The 15,775-nt window shown below is 33.8% G+C and overlaps 1 long non-coding RNA gene across 1 annotated transcript in view; it reads right to left on the bottom strand.

The window, feature by feature from the left end:
* Positions 1-207: 207 nt before the first annotated feature.
* Positions 208-15,775, bottom strand: part of LOC105738985 — a 99,004-nt gene continuing 83,436 nt past the window's right edge. The window contains exon 4 of the long non-coding RNA XR_001114828.2: positions 208-531. This is a non-coding gene — a long non-coding RNA (uncharacterized LOC105738985). The remainder of the gene's footprint in view (positions 532-15,775) is intronic.

The following is a 15,775-nucleotide window of genomic DNA, read 5'->3' as shown; positions in this document are numbered from 1 at the left end:
TGTAGACATCTTCATGTAGTGTTATGAGTAATTTTCCACCTTTGCTTTGGAACCTGAGTAAAAATTGCAGCCTGCTAAGCTTAAAAGTCAGCCTCACCAGGATTTTCCAAAGGATTTGGTGGATCTGTGTCAGGCCAGTTATCAACACAGCTCTCAAGATGGCCAGGATAGCACATGATAATGCAAAACTTAAATACTAGCCAGTTAACCTTGTAAAATTTAACAGGTTTTATTGAAAAAATCTCAGAGCGGTAGCTATTTTTATTTTATTTCATAGACAAGGGGACAAAGGTCTCTGCCAGTGATTTGGTCAAAATCTCTTAGCTACTAAGTGGCAGAGTCAGGATTCAACCCAGTTAGGGTTTATAGCAAAGCATGTACTCTCAGCAATAATATGGATGTGGCTTCTGAGAAAGTACTTGAGAAGTACAACCCAGTGATCATCTATGTAGCTTCTTCATGGTAGCTTTTGTAGTATCTCTGTAGTGTGCAGATTCTGTTGCAGGTCACATTGCTGCTACTTTTCAGGGGCTAGAGGAATGGAAGATTGTAGTGTTTATGTTAAAGAAGAGATAGTTATACATAAGAACAATAAAAGAGAGGAAACAGGAATATTAATTCTCAACATATCAGTGAAATTTGCTAGAGATCATAAGTATGTATGATGCAAAAATATTTTCCATCTAACAAGGGCTGTACTCTTTGCCCCACCCCCACTCGGAGTTTAATTATTGCTAGTGGCTTCTTTGTTGTTTGCTTTAATTTTAGTACTGCAGTTTTGCAATTACCTGCCAATCCTTCCTCTGTGTTTGTTTTTTGTTTTTGTTTTATTTTGGAATCGTCTTCAATCTTATTGCATTCACTCGTATGACAAATCAAGCAAGTCCAGGCAGCACACAAGGACTCAAAAGATGCTCTAATGTCTTTGGACTTGTTGGTTGAGTAACCATGTTAATGATAGCTTTGAGCAAAGTTAATGCAATATTTTGTGCCCCCCAAAACATTTTTGAGTTTCTAATTTTGTAAACAATTTTTCCTCTTCTTTAGGGAGTGGTAGCCCTTTATTTTCATGAATGTTGAAAAATGATACATTTTTAGATGTACCACAAGATTATAGTTCAAATTCTAGTTCAACACTAAGAAGTTCTGAATATATTTGTAGAGAGAGGTCATAGATCCAACCGTACAAATTGAAAGTAAAATGTCAGCAATTGAAGTAATTTATTCACTCATCCAATGAGTAAACATTTATCTCAAGTCTGCTGTGGCCTTGACAAAGGGTTGAATGCTGAAGATGCAGTAATGAACAAACACACATACTCTAATAGCTAGTAAGTATTATGAACACAGATATGATAGAAATACACACAGACCACTATACAAATAATATTTAAAATCATGTGCTTGATTTTGTTCAAAAATATCTATTCTGTGAACTGAAAATATCCCTGTGAAGACGAAAAAGCCAAAATGGCATTTCATATTATGAACAAAATATTCTTAGTGTCTATATAGATTATCACAAGTAATTTAGAAAAATAATACTATTTTCCTAGACTGGAGAAAAATTGAATGTACTTCCTTAACAATTATAGACACAGATACAGATAAAGAAAAAAATAAAACATAGACCCATTGTTTAGAGGTATTGTGTACCATTCAGAAAATGTCACAGAAAGTATAATTACATATTACCATATTTAACTAGCTGCACTGTGCTGCTTACACTTGTGTTACTTATAATTCCATGAATAACTCAAAAGTCCAAATGCATCCAGGCTGCTGTAGATTAGGATACAATTTTTACTTTTACTTATCTGAGAATATTCATCTGAAATTAACCAATTTCAGAGACCTTGGTAGATAATATTTATTTGAATTAAAAATAATAAAATCACTTGTGTATTTTCTAGTATCTGCAAACATGGTTGATAGTAAAACATTTAATTGAACAAGCATGGATGCTGACTAATAAAAATTGATACCAGATGTAAACAATTGATATTAGTAAACTGGTAGGCATTGGTTAAATGTGAAATACACTGGATCAAATTGTTTTTCTACATACATTTTTAAAAAAAATTTACATAAATGCTAACCAAAATAAAATCAGTGTACCTAATCTATTGGAATAACTTCAAAGATCAATTATTGAACATTTTCCCTTTCTACCAACTTGGGAGCAAAAATGTTAAAGTTCAAGATAACTAATGGGCAATTTTCCTAAGTAAATACGGCAAGGTCACATTCACGAGGCCTTAACTCCGAGAGTTCAGTAAAATAGAAGATGCTGGGTTGCAATTCTGAACATTCAGAAAAATAAAAGATCAGAAAAAATGCTGCAGGCACAGGCAGATAACTGGCATGTGGCATTGGTAGGTTTCTTTATAACATAACACTTATAGTTCTCTTTACATTGTATTTGCTATCTTAAGACAAAAATTTCATATTTTGAAATTGGTGCAGAGTATGAAACAAATTTGATTTTAAGTATTTTCAATGGTCTTATAATTATTTCCCAAATTTATGTTCACCCCACATGCCTTACCCACTACACATTCTGGATATTAATGCCATCATTATGTTGGTTATCTTATGTTGGGATACTAGTTGAGGGGGTATTTCCCAATGCTAAACTTGTGTAGGAAAAGATTAAAATTGTAAAGCTTAAAGATCATTGAACAGTTAATATTTGGGGAAGTAAAAATCTCACAATCACATATTTGAGATGTAATAGTGAAGGAATAGGTATGTGGTATAAACAAGGGGCAATCAATGCTAAGAAAATCAGTGTTTCTTATAGTTGTATCCTCAGCAGAGATTTAAATAACTTGTGTTATTTTTTTCTCTCTTTTAGGGAATTAAAATTGGACTACCCTTTCTTACCCACAATCAAATTCCAGAGAAACCAATTGTGATGCTAATGAAGGAAATAGTCATGGACTTCTTATTTCTCTAAGTATTTTCATGCCCATCCATTTGTGGATTGCAATATTTTCCTAACCCAGCTGTCTTTCTGAGTCACTGTCTCTGCCCCATCCTCTTAGATGTGACACAGAACATTTTAATCAGAGAAGCAAAAAGCTTGTTTTGCTGTTAGAACTAATGAGTTTCCAATTGATAAATTACATTAAATAGTAAACATCACATCAATAAACATCTTGTCCTAAGATATTAAAAAAATAACATGAAGCCAATAACAACATATGTGAAATGTTTGGTTTATTAATAAAGTAATGAAGAACATTCTATTTGATTGCTGTGCATGTACCATATAGTGGACCAGAATTTACAATGCACATATATAGTTTATACCTGACAGCATTTAATGGGCTTGGAAAGACCCAACAAACCAAAATTATCTTTCACACACCTGCCAGGTCATCTCTAATACTTCACATCAAATTTATTTCGTTAGAGTAAGACAGACATTGCCCACTGAAGTTGAACGTAAAAAAAAAAATTTGTTTTCTAGGAAAGTTATGCATCCAAACAACTGGTGAATTATATTAGTTTTGTCCAAATAGCCCTATCTCTTAGATGTGGCCAAAGCTTTTAAAGAACAAGATAAGGCAGATAAAGGTTAATATTAGGCAAAGGTTGAGATATGGGAGATTGCCCCAAGGGACTGACTGCTACAGGAGACATTCTGCAGTGGATGGCCTTGAAATGAGAGGAGAAGCATAACACCTTGTTATGACACTTCAGTGGCAGCAAGGACAATGAGCACCCAGTGTGAACTTGGCTAGGGGCCCTGCACATGGTCCACCTATTGCTTTCAGCTACTTCATGTGTCAAAGATTATTATCTCCATGGTCTAGATTAAGACATTGAGATGCTGGGAAATTAATACAGCAAGTAACAGAGGCAAAAGTAGAGGTGGTGTTGACAAACTTCCCTGGGAAAACCTACATATGTACATCAAGCTGTATAAGAATAATTCTAATTATTAATAAGAGACAGAAAAAAGAGAAAGAAGGTGGGAGGAAGGAGAATGAAAGGAAAAGGGAGAAAGAATAAACAAGGAGAAAAAGAAAACACTTTTTAAAGACAAATAAAAATAAGTAACCAATTATTGAGTTGCACACCTAGCCTCAAATAACTTGTAGGTTGTCCAATAATTTGTAGACCGTCCGTGAATGCTTCAAAAAGTATCCATAATCATAATAATTATAATCATGATCATAAGCAATGTGCATCAAAACCAGACCATGAGAGAGTAAATTTGAGTAGTAAGTTGGCGTATAATACTACCAGATATTTCTTGAAATTAGGGAGTGTGTTGTTTGCCATGCTCTAAGCCTCCTCATGAGAAAATACAAATAATTTACCCCAGTCGTGCTTACATATCTCAAATCTTTATTTTCAGCCTTAACGAAATTCATTGACTCTACTAATTTTCAATTATTTTTATGGAGCCAAACTTTTAAGTGAATTTTTATTTTTTGTCTTCTCACTGCTCTGGAACTTGCCTCTTCTTTGAAAGTAGTTATGGGTGACTGACAGGTATGGAAACACTAGAATAATTCCCACAGAATCATTTCTTTGTGTAGAAAATACAATAAATGCCTATTTGTACAGTATGGTTAAGAATTGGGATAGCTTGGTTAACTGCAGTTCTAGTTAGCTGAGGAGTTGTATGGCCAGGGAGAATTAATAGATCGTTATAAAAGTGTACTGTGTGCATTGAATCTATTCTGGGGCTTACCAGCTTTTGCATTCATTTTTAATATATTCATGAAAAGATTTCTTGATACTGTATAATTAAGCATCTACTATTCAGAAATTGTTTATGGAATAGAAAAGATGATGCTTATACTTGATTGCATTTCTGAGAGTGTGTACTTTTTAAGACTTTTGTTTTTACTAAGGTGCCATGATAAACAATTTGTTACCCATGAAATGAATCAGTTGCTACTGTTTCTATTGGCCAAAGCTGTGTTTTATTCAGAAGACTTGAGGTGCTGACATTCAGGATATGTCTACAGAAGCCACTTTCACGTATATTAATATTATATAATTTACTTCCCAAATAACATATTTAGCCACATCTATAATGAAGCTGTGGAAAAAAATTCTTATGTCACTTTCTTTATTTCAGCAACAATTACAAGGAACTGCATGTCAAATACAATCAGCATTCTGTGAGGCTTTCATTTCATTATTTGAGTGTATAATACACACATCTGTAGAGTGAGTAATATTCAGTTACCTGGGGTCATTTTCATTCATGAGTATCTCACAGACCAGCCATCTCTAAATGCCTGGGGTCCTTGGAAACTCAAGTATAAACTGTTCATCAAAATTTCAATCATTTCACACCTAGCGGCACATACCATATGTTGGATATCCAGTGAAGAAATTGCATAACACTCTAAAATTCCAGTGTAGTCAGCTCTGGACAACCCTTTGAGCAGGAGCTAACCTGAGCTTCTTGCTCTCCTGAGATTAGGGAAAATGCAGCTGTGAGCCTATTCAGTTCCTACTCTTGTAATGGAGAGGAAATACCACAATGTAGTTTTTGTGGCAGATGAGAGCTGGAATCTCTTCAACCACCACATCTTTTCATAGTGTTGTGTAAAGTATGGTTAAGAGACTGGAGAACTATTACAATTCTGTATTTCTTTATTGAAAGTAGGATTTACTGCTTACAATAATGGGATTACAGATAAGAGGATATCCATTTCTCAATCACAGCAACCTAAAGGTAGATATAGAAATGTTATAGCAGACTGAGGAGTATAATTTTGTGAAGAAATTTAGGCATGGATACCTCACATTTTCATATGATGCATCAAAGCGTAGGGATTCAAACATCTTTTCTAATCTGTTACATAAGCATCTTTTCAGAACTGGTTTCCTCTAAATGAGTTATAATTTTTAATTCATTCTAGAATACTCGAGAACTGCATAAGCCCTTTCATGAGACAAACGTTCATACTAACATATTAGTAATATTACTTCCATTTCAAGGGATTCAAGGAACAACCAAATCTTTTCTATGTGTCCATAAATTTGGGATTAACAACCACCAAAAGGGAAAAGGAAGGTGTTGGCATCAAGGAGATATTAAATCTATAATCACCCATACAGGAGTTCTGTGTGAAAAAGCTCCTAAGAGACTTTAACTCTCAAGTAAGTTATTCTCCCCCTCCCCAGTTTGAGATAGGACATTCCGGGGGTGTGTTTCTGAAACCCAGGGAAGAAAGAGCCCTCACTTGAGCTTTATGGGGAGTAAGATGCCTTACGTGCCCTTGAGACAGCTTGTTCCCCACACATACAGGAGGAGAAGGGGCCAGCTTATGTAACCATTTCTTAAGCATTTGCTTCATTTCCGAACTGAATGTACTCACACTCATACATGTTGAAGGAATTTAAAGTACTCAACTAAAATCTGCTAAAGAATATTCATTTAAAACCGTTTTATTCAGTGCCCAGAATTTTATCTAGCACATAATTTAAAATTACTGATTTATATTATTTGTAGGCACAGTATTTTGAACAGCAAGAAGATTATTAAGAATTTTATGGTAATACTAAAAACATACCAGAGTTTATTTGACCAATGAAAAATTGTAAAGAAGAATCTAGTCTGTAAAAATATATCTATGCAATGCATTTCATTGTGTGCCCTGTCTCCTAGTTACTACACAGGAGGGGCGAAAAGCTTCTTTAATGCATTGTCTTCCCCAGCCTCCTCGACACAAAAAACCACACATTTCACACACTCCATTGGGATTGCTTACTGCAGGGAGAAAACTACCATCTTAAAAAGAAACCCTGGTATATCCCTGGGCTGAGCCAACCAGGGAAAGAATGGTCCAAGCTAATGTCTTTCTTACTCCAAGGAAGACCAGAGCAGTCACTCTGGACAGGCCATCCTGAATTGTGAATGTTCACAACTATTACTTCATTTGATCACGTCACTCTCTGTCCTTCTCCTCCAGAGCTTTAAGGTGTATCCCTACTGCCTCTCCACGCCCAGAAGAGATGAGTCATATTCTCATGGACTATTCTTTGTCTTCTCTATATTCCGTCTTTTGAGGAACCACTTTATTAGCACTTATTAGTAATCCTATGCAGTCTTTTGTTTGTACTAGGACAAACTCACACTTCCTGTTCAAAACCTGGCCAATCCGAGTACACTATGCCCAGATGACACTTAGTTATAGCAGTTATTTCAGTTATTTCAGTGAAATGTACCTGATGTAAGCCATATTAACCAGAATTTCTCGCATAATTTTGTCACTATTGTGGGGAAAGTTTTTTGTTCAATGGGATCTCGATTTTTATATATATATATGTATATATATACATATTTATATACATTTATAAGTATATATATACATATTTATTAAATATATAATATAAATAATATAAATATATATAAATATATACATATTTTTATATATTTATATATAATATATACACACATTTATATTTATATATATTATATATATATTTATAAATATATATATTTATATATATTATATATAAATATAAATATATATATTTATATAAATATATATATTTATATTTATATATAATATATATTTTATATATATAAATATGTATATATATATTTATATAAATATATATACATATTTATAATATAAATATACATATTTATATTACATATACATATAAATATAAATATACATATGTATATTATATATACATATAAATATATATATATGATATAGATTACAAGCCTGATCAATTTATCACCATAGAATAATAACTTGCTGGGAATGTGGCCAAGCAAAGGAAAGCAGATTAAGATATGCTGAGAAAGAGACCTTATGGCATTGTTTGGAAATCTGGATCTAGCTGTTCCTAAAGCAGAACCTCTCCCCCTCCCTTGCTATATTAGTCAATTTTATTGAATAAATTAGTTTGCATTCACTCTTTGATACCTTCAACTAACAGAATTCTGACTAAATACAGAAATTGGTACTGGAAAGTGGAATATTGTATGAGAGAGGAATTCAAATATGAATTTAGCTAGGTCAAGGTAAGCAGTAGGACAGAAACGATTTCTCATCTCTTACTGGGAAGTTTATCAACCTCCTTATGTGATGGTAAAGAATATGGTTAAGTTTTTACCTGTTGTATCTTGAAAATCAGACAATGTAAACAAAGTATCTGGGAGCTTTAGGGCACATTAGAGGCAAGCAAACAAGCAAACAAACAAACAAACAAAACAAAAACATCTGTTTTGATGCTAGAGTTTATTGAATGCTTCGTGGAGCCTTTAGTAAGGTCCTAAGACCAATTTTGGCTTAAACTAACTTCCCTCAAAGCAGAGAGTAGCAGCCATTTCTCCCTAACAAAGGTGACATCCAAGATATCAAAGTTGCCAAAATTTATATAAGCATGTCTTACAGGCTGAAAAAGCCAAATCATATAAATATGACTCCAAGACGGTCAGTGAAAGCAAAGGTGCAAGGGGGTAGGGAAATCAGCAAATTTTGTATTAGAGCCCAGAAGCCAGACACCAAGAAGAAACTTTATCCTGCAAAGACAAGATTAGTGTGAGATAATTGAGGCACATATTTCAAGCACAAAATTTAAGGAGGCACTAAAAAATCTTGGTAATCAAGAAATATAATATTTAATGAAATATTTTTAAAAATAAAAAATGTAAAAATTCACACTGAACAAAACATCCAAATTGTAAATCAAGACATGACTAAACTCAAACAATCATTGTTCACTTCCTGTCCAAAAAATTAAAAAAATATACTTGCCCTAGTATTAACAACCATGTACTCTAATGCAGCCAAAAATAAAGAACAGATTACTAGTCTCACTGCCCTAGGCAGAAACAGTGAAATGGGTTGCTAAGAAACAGAAACCACCAGAATGAAATTTATATTAAGATGAGACTCTTTGAGCCTGGTTACCAGTCGAGGGAGGAAGCAGGTAGCAGTCAAACAAAAGTCAGGTGAAGTTTTAAGGGCATTATTTTGCCAGACAAACTTCAACATTGGCAAATTTTCAATGCCTCAGACAATTAGCACATCAATGAGTTTACACAAAAAGGAAGTTGCCTACCAAAACAGTGCTGTTCCAGAAGTGGAAATCCTCCAATAATCTCAGATGCAGCCATGGAGGAAAATGTCCAGGGCATGTCCTGCAAGAGGGCAGAGAGAGGCAGTTTGGTCAAGACATCGACTCATCTGCCACTGAACCACAGCCACTGGTTTCTGTCCAGCAGAACTAATATGTGCTCTAGCTCAAAGGCCACTGTATGCTACTTACTATTCTCTTGTTTTTCATGTGAAAATGTTTATTCTATGTGTTTATTCTAGTCTTAGTTCTTAATTTTGGACTTGATATGTTGGGGCTTTTTTGATTCATCATGTAGCTGCAGATTACAAATTTATTTAGTGCAACATCTAATCTGAGTAAGACTGAGTTATCTCATCCAAAGATTCTAATCTTGGAACTGCATGTAGAGATTGAATTTAAGACTTTGGATTATCAGTCTTTGGGGAGAGGGCAAATGCATTTCCAGTATTATGTTAAAGTAATTGCCCTAGGTTAGAATTGGTATTTTTTAACATACATGTATGAGTAGAAAAATGTTTGTGGACTACTATGCAGTGAACCTAGTGGACATTTATTTTTTTCCCTTTCATTGAGAATGAAGTGTCCTTCATTGCATAGTAATTGTCCTTCATTGCATAGTAATCTGATCCTAGTCCAGGTGTTTTTGTGAGACCAACCTTGTTACTCTTTGTGTCTCCCCATTCTACTGCTCCTCACTAGGACTGATCTTTGGACTCAAATCTGGACACTCAAAATATTCCCTTTCATGCTATATACTCATTTTTCCCAAATCTTTAGTATGAGCTCAGTTTCAGTTCCAATTACCAACCCATATTACATTATCTTTGATGTTCTTTGGTCTCCTCATGAGATAACTTACTGATTCGATACATTCAAATCTTAAACACAAAACCAAAAATAAACAAAAAAATCCCACCAAAGTTAAGAAGATGGGTCCTCTGTGCTTATTTTATTTCAAGAAAATAACTCTCCACGCTCACAGTCAATAGAAAGACAATTTTCTACTTAAAAAAAAAATAAGAAGTTAATTGAGCAGGCTACAGAAGAACCATACAAAGAAATAGAGGAAAACAGCCTCAGTGATTTCTTGTGCATAGCACAAATTGCTCTATGGAACAATTTTGAGTACTTATTTTGTTTCAGAAACTATTTTTTAAATATATTTCATCATTTAATAGGAGGTGTTGTAATCATTATTTTATAGATGGTAATAACGAAGCATGAAGTATTTATGCTATTTGTTCATCATTGCATAACCATTAAATGGCAGAGTTGGAATTCAAAACCAGATGGCCTACACACAGAGTCCAAGCACCTACTCCTTTCATAAGTGCCACTTATTCATAGTAGAGGTGAGAAAATCACTGTGGAATGGATGAGTGAATGGATTCAAACCTATTTTGTGCCAGACTAAAGGCAAACAATATGCTTGGACTTAAAATGAATGAAGTTCTTAATAAAAGGACCTCATGCCATAGTGCAAGTCATGCTACACAGAGAGAAATGTTGTTTGCACCAAGAAGAGCCCTATCCCCACAAGGGTGAGTGAGCACTGACCATGTTTATACAATCTCTACATCCGTATCAAGGGGTAGAATTACCTTTATTCCCTATGCTACCCATTGTTCTTTCTTCCCATTCCCTACCCCAAATATGCACACAATTACTGCCCTCAGCACATTTAGGCAAATGTTGCCTCTGACCTACCTCTTCTGACATTTGCTATTCAATATGCAGCCATAAAAAACGATGAGTTCATGTCCTTTGTAGGGACATGGATGAAACTGGAAATCATCATTCTCAGTAAACTATGGCAAGGACAAAAAACCAAACACCGCATGTTCTCACTCATAGGTGGGAATTGAACAATGAGAACACATGGACACAGGAAGGGGAACATCACACTCTGGGGACTGTTGTGGGGTGGGGGGAGGGGGGAGGGATAACATTAGAAAATATACCTAATGCTAAATGACGAGTTAGTGGGTGCAGCACACCAACATGGCACATGTATACATATGTAACAAACCTGCACATTGTGCACATGTACCCTAAAACTTAAAGTATAATAATAATAATAAAATAAAATAAAATAAAGAATATTCAACAAAGCGCTTATTTTATAGGCCTTGTTTTATTTTTTTGTTACTTTCAGCATGAAAGCTACTCACCATAAGTGCTTTATTTTCACTGTGCTTCCAGCTAAATCCCGCACAGTAAAACAAATTAAGCAGATGGCAGACTTAAATGTTAAAGATTGGAAAAAAATGTATGAAGAAATTTTAGGATAAATTAGAATATAGGATAGCATATATTGAAGTGAGATGAATCAGAGGTTAAAGTCACAGAGAATTTTAAAGCATTTAGCTTCAGTGAAGATATATGAATGATTCAGGACAGGAACTGAAAGTGTCCTCTCATGACAAGTGTGCCTTCATTATGCTTAACTCCCAAATTAGTCAAATGCCTTATGTGGCTTTCTTGCCTCATGAGGTCATGCATATTACCACTGCTATCTTTCTTTCTTTTCAGAGTAAAATGTTCACAGTCTCAATCATCATGGGGAAGGTTCAAGGGACAGAGGTTTATGTGGTTTAATATGAGTGATGCCTATGGAGAGCCCAGATAAAAAAGAAAATAAATTTTCATCCTCTGTCTATTACTAGTTTCTCTGAATTCTCCTATTAGGGAATATACATTCACTGTAAAAATGTTGAGCTCTGTTAAAATGCAAATTTCCCTGGGAGGATTCAATCTCATGAGTCATTTTCAACTATGAGTAAATGAAATTAGCAGATGATTTCCTAAGAACAGGTTTGAGTAGAGAGAAGGAAGGAGGAAGCATAAGGCTGCCAAGGACCAGGATTAAGTCTTTAAACTCAAGTTCCTAAGATAGGAGCATTCTAAAGTCAAAATATGCCTCATAAAATATTATCTCAGAGCTAGTCTTGATATTCATAAATTTAAAGATAAGTAGTATTGTTTCGAATTAATTTAAACAGAAAAGTTGTAAAAGCAAGGGAAAAACAAAGAAGCCAACATGTATTAAGTTTCTGTTATGTATGAGGAGTTTTACTCTCTCCAGCCATCACAATTCTCTGTGATATTTTCATGAACCCCACTTTATCTATGAGGACAATGAGCCTCAGAAATGTTACTTGACTTGACAAAGGTCACACATCTGATAAACAGTACAGAGGAAAGATTCTGATTCCAATCTCTCTGTAAAGCTTGGCTTTTCCCCACACCAAATGGCAATGGCTTTCTGGTGTCAAATAACCTAACTGTGTGCTAACATTTAAAAATCATTAAACAGGGAATGATAATTATATTCCAAGAAATAAACGGACAAAACATACTAATACCAATACAATATAACTAATATCTTTGGCTGTGATCAGGAAGATGTAATTAGAGAAAAATGGAAGAATAGTTAGAAGAAGGGAAAGAGGACATACCCAAGGGGACATAGAAGGCAACTAGAACTAACTTATAATTGCACCTAGCTGCCATTAGGATCCACTTCAATGCTCATGTAATTTCCGTAGACCCAAGACTCACTTATTTCTGACACAGCATATTAATCTAAAGACAAAAAGTGTAGGGATTGATTAAAGACTTTCAAAACTCTCTCAAGATAATTTAATGGTAAACGAAGAAAAAAATATTCCAGTGAGACATTTTAAGAAAATATCAGCTAGAAGTATTTTATTTTTTTATGTTGAAATTGAGGCATGTCATACCTAGTCTTTTTTTCTCTGTAGTTAAAGTTTTGTGACATTCTACGAGCCAGAGCAAGTAGCAATATACAATTAGACTAGCCTCCTTTTGTGGCGTAGACTTTTGGTGGGACAAGAAGTATTATCTCTCCAGTATAAATGACAAAGAAAGTCTGCATGGGCATGCTCAGGCAAATGAAAAGCTACCTTTTAAGTGTTTATATTACAGAAAAAAAGACTCCAATAATTTATATTAACTACAAAAATGCCTCCAGAAGTTTAGAATAATAGAAAAGCATTTATAATATCCAGGAGGGAAGAGCCATATAAATAGAACTGAGACTATTTCCTTGGGAAGTTTGTAGAGGAACACATTTTAAATAAACTTATGTCAAAAATATAATTTCTTATTTTATGTGAAAGTGTTTGAATAGCCAGTCATGGTTACAGAGAAACCATGTTTTGTATCTAGTGGTACAAATTAACATATGTATCATCTATAGAGCTTGAAGTCATAGGCTTCTAACACTTTCTTATTTTCTTATAGATTATGTATTCTTGATAGTAGTGATATATTTTTGTTTGAAATACAATTAAATTTCTGAATTTTGTATTTAATAAAATATTAAGGTTTATAAACAAACTGTTATCAGAAGGAACAGTAATTTTCCCTCAGGTATGTATAATGAAAAATAGTATTTTCAGAGCCAACTGAGAGGATAATTCTTTCTGTCAACAGTGCTCCCAATTTTTTTTTTATTTTCCTCTAACTCTCCTCGTTTCCTGCTTCCCACACACCTCCATTTCTAGACAGGTACAATGGTACTCAGGATTACATGTAGAAGTGTTCAATTAGGACTCCCTGTTTGAATGTACACTGACCCTGCCAATTTACTGTGTTTCAGATAAATATGAGTGTATGAAGCAGCAGAGGCTGCTAAGCATGCTGAAGAATGGACCCTTGTTCCTAAAGTCTTCCTCAGGACAGAGACACAAACAGCACCAGGTGAGGTCAACTATTTGTGAATGGAGAATGGGTGTATGAGCTGTCTCTTTAAACTCTGCCAAAGACAACTAGTTAATATTACATTATTAAAAATGTAAAGGAAGTTTCATTCTACTAACAATACAAGTGCAGTAAAATACTTTATATGTTGTAGTTGCTCCATAAATTTTGGGCTCCCTCTGTTGATCATTTTTTTACCACTAGAATATAGAGAAGACAATGAAGGGACTTCCACTTTGAGCTTATCTGAGCCACAGAGAGGAAAAAGGGGGTAAACAGAAATAATAGGAAAGTTTAGAAAAAAATGTATTGTTCTTTCATAATTAAATGTATTATGTATTTTTTAAACAAATAACTTTAGCTATTTTGAATCTATATCCCTTTCTTAAGGATAATAAAATACTTTAACATATTTGAACTCCTCACTGAATACCTCACTCCCTGCCTTATCTAACTGTCTTTATTTTTTTGTTTAGGAAATTTAATTCTACATTGTTTATGTAAGACAAATGGTTTTCTGATGACCCCAATATTTAATTACATTTAACAGTATTATTTGCTCACAAGTTTTGTTTTGTTTTATTATTTCTTTAAAAATCTACTCATTTCTCTATATTTACAATTATTATTGCTAAAATTCATCCCTTAAGTATTATTTTTGTGATGATCTGTGAAACATGAACTCTGTTATTCTTTGTCTAGGATTGCCTTAATTCCCCTTGTTCTTTGATGTTATTTAGGCTGGGCATAGAATTATAGGTTGCCAGCTTCTGTGCCTCAGCATCATTTTCTGAATATACTGTTGTTAGTAAGTGTTTTGCAAACTTAATTTTCATATTTGAAAGATCATAATACACCTTTTTTTATAATTTTTAAACAATGTGTGAAGTTTCTCTATAATATGTACTTGTCTCCAGTTCCATACTATTCTTCTACACAGAATGATCTATTGAAAATGCAATATAGTCAGTTACATTATGATATTGCTTAAAATCCTGCACCACCCCTAATATCTACAGGATAAAATTCAAATTTATCAGGAAAGCCGCAATGGTTCATGCCAATCCCTACAGCCTTATCTCTGACCATTGTAGACCTCACACTTTATGTGCCAGACACACAAAAATACTTCTCATTCACTGAACATACCACGCTGTTTTTAGGTTCTGAGTGTTTATTTATTCTGTTCTCTCTACTAAAAGTATCTTCCTTCTCATTCTCAATTTTATGTTTAACTAATGAATTTTCCTTAATATTTAAGCCTTTATTGAAACCTTATCTCTTCCAAGAAGCTTGACCTAACTCCTCCAGTATGAGGTAACTTTGTTTCTTCTGTGCTCCCAAAATACTCCATTTATGTGAATGACTCTCCCAATGGATCTTAAGTTTCTTGGTATCAGGAGCTATGTCTTATACATTTCTAGCCCCTATCATGTATACTACTCTTCACTTAGAAGATGCTTAGTATATATTTGCTGAGTATTTAAAATAACTAAGGAAAAGAAGGTAGACAATATAATATGAATCTTACCATAATTCCATGGACCCATATATACTGTATTAACATTTGAACTTCAACTACTATCCTCTCTTTCTAATTAACTTACTCTAGAATACTCACAAGAATCTAAATATTTGATAAGGTCAATAACTTAAAACTGGGAAAAGAAAACAAAGTTTCCTCCCTCCTCAGTTCTTATAGAGAAAAGTAGTATGTGAACGTACACATTGAAATTTATTTCTAGATAAAAAAAACATTTATTGTCTACAAAGAATTTAAAATATCTAGTACTATTGAAAATCTCAAAACCAATGTAAAGAAACTTCTTAGAAGATTTATACATTATTTTTTAATATTTTTTAAATTTCTGGATTTAAGACAAAATACTCTAACTTCACCAGATTCAAAATCTAGTTCTCATGCAAGTAGGTATGTGACTGAAATAAACTGGTAAGTGATACTTAATTGGTATAA

The sequence above is a fragment of the Nomascus leucogenys genome, chromosome 3 (assembly GCF_006542625.1).
Source record: "Nomascus leucogenys isolate Asia chromosome 3, Asia_NLE_v1, whole genome shotgun sequence".
NCBI lineage: Eukaryota > Metazoa > Chordata > Mammalia > Primates > Hylobatidae > Nomascus > Nomascus leucogenys.
Note: the sequence above shows the minus strand (reverse complement) of the source record. Positions and strands in the feature narration are given on the sequence as shown.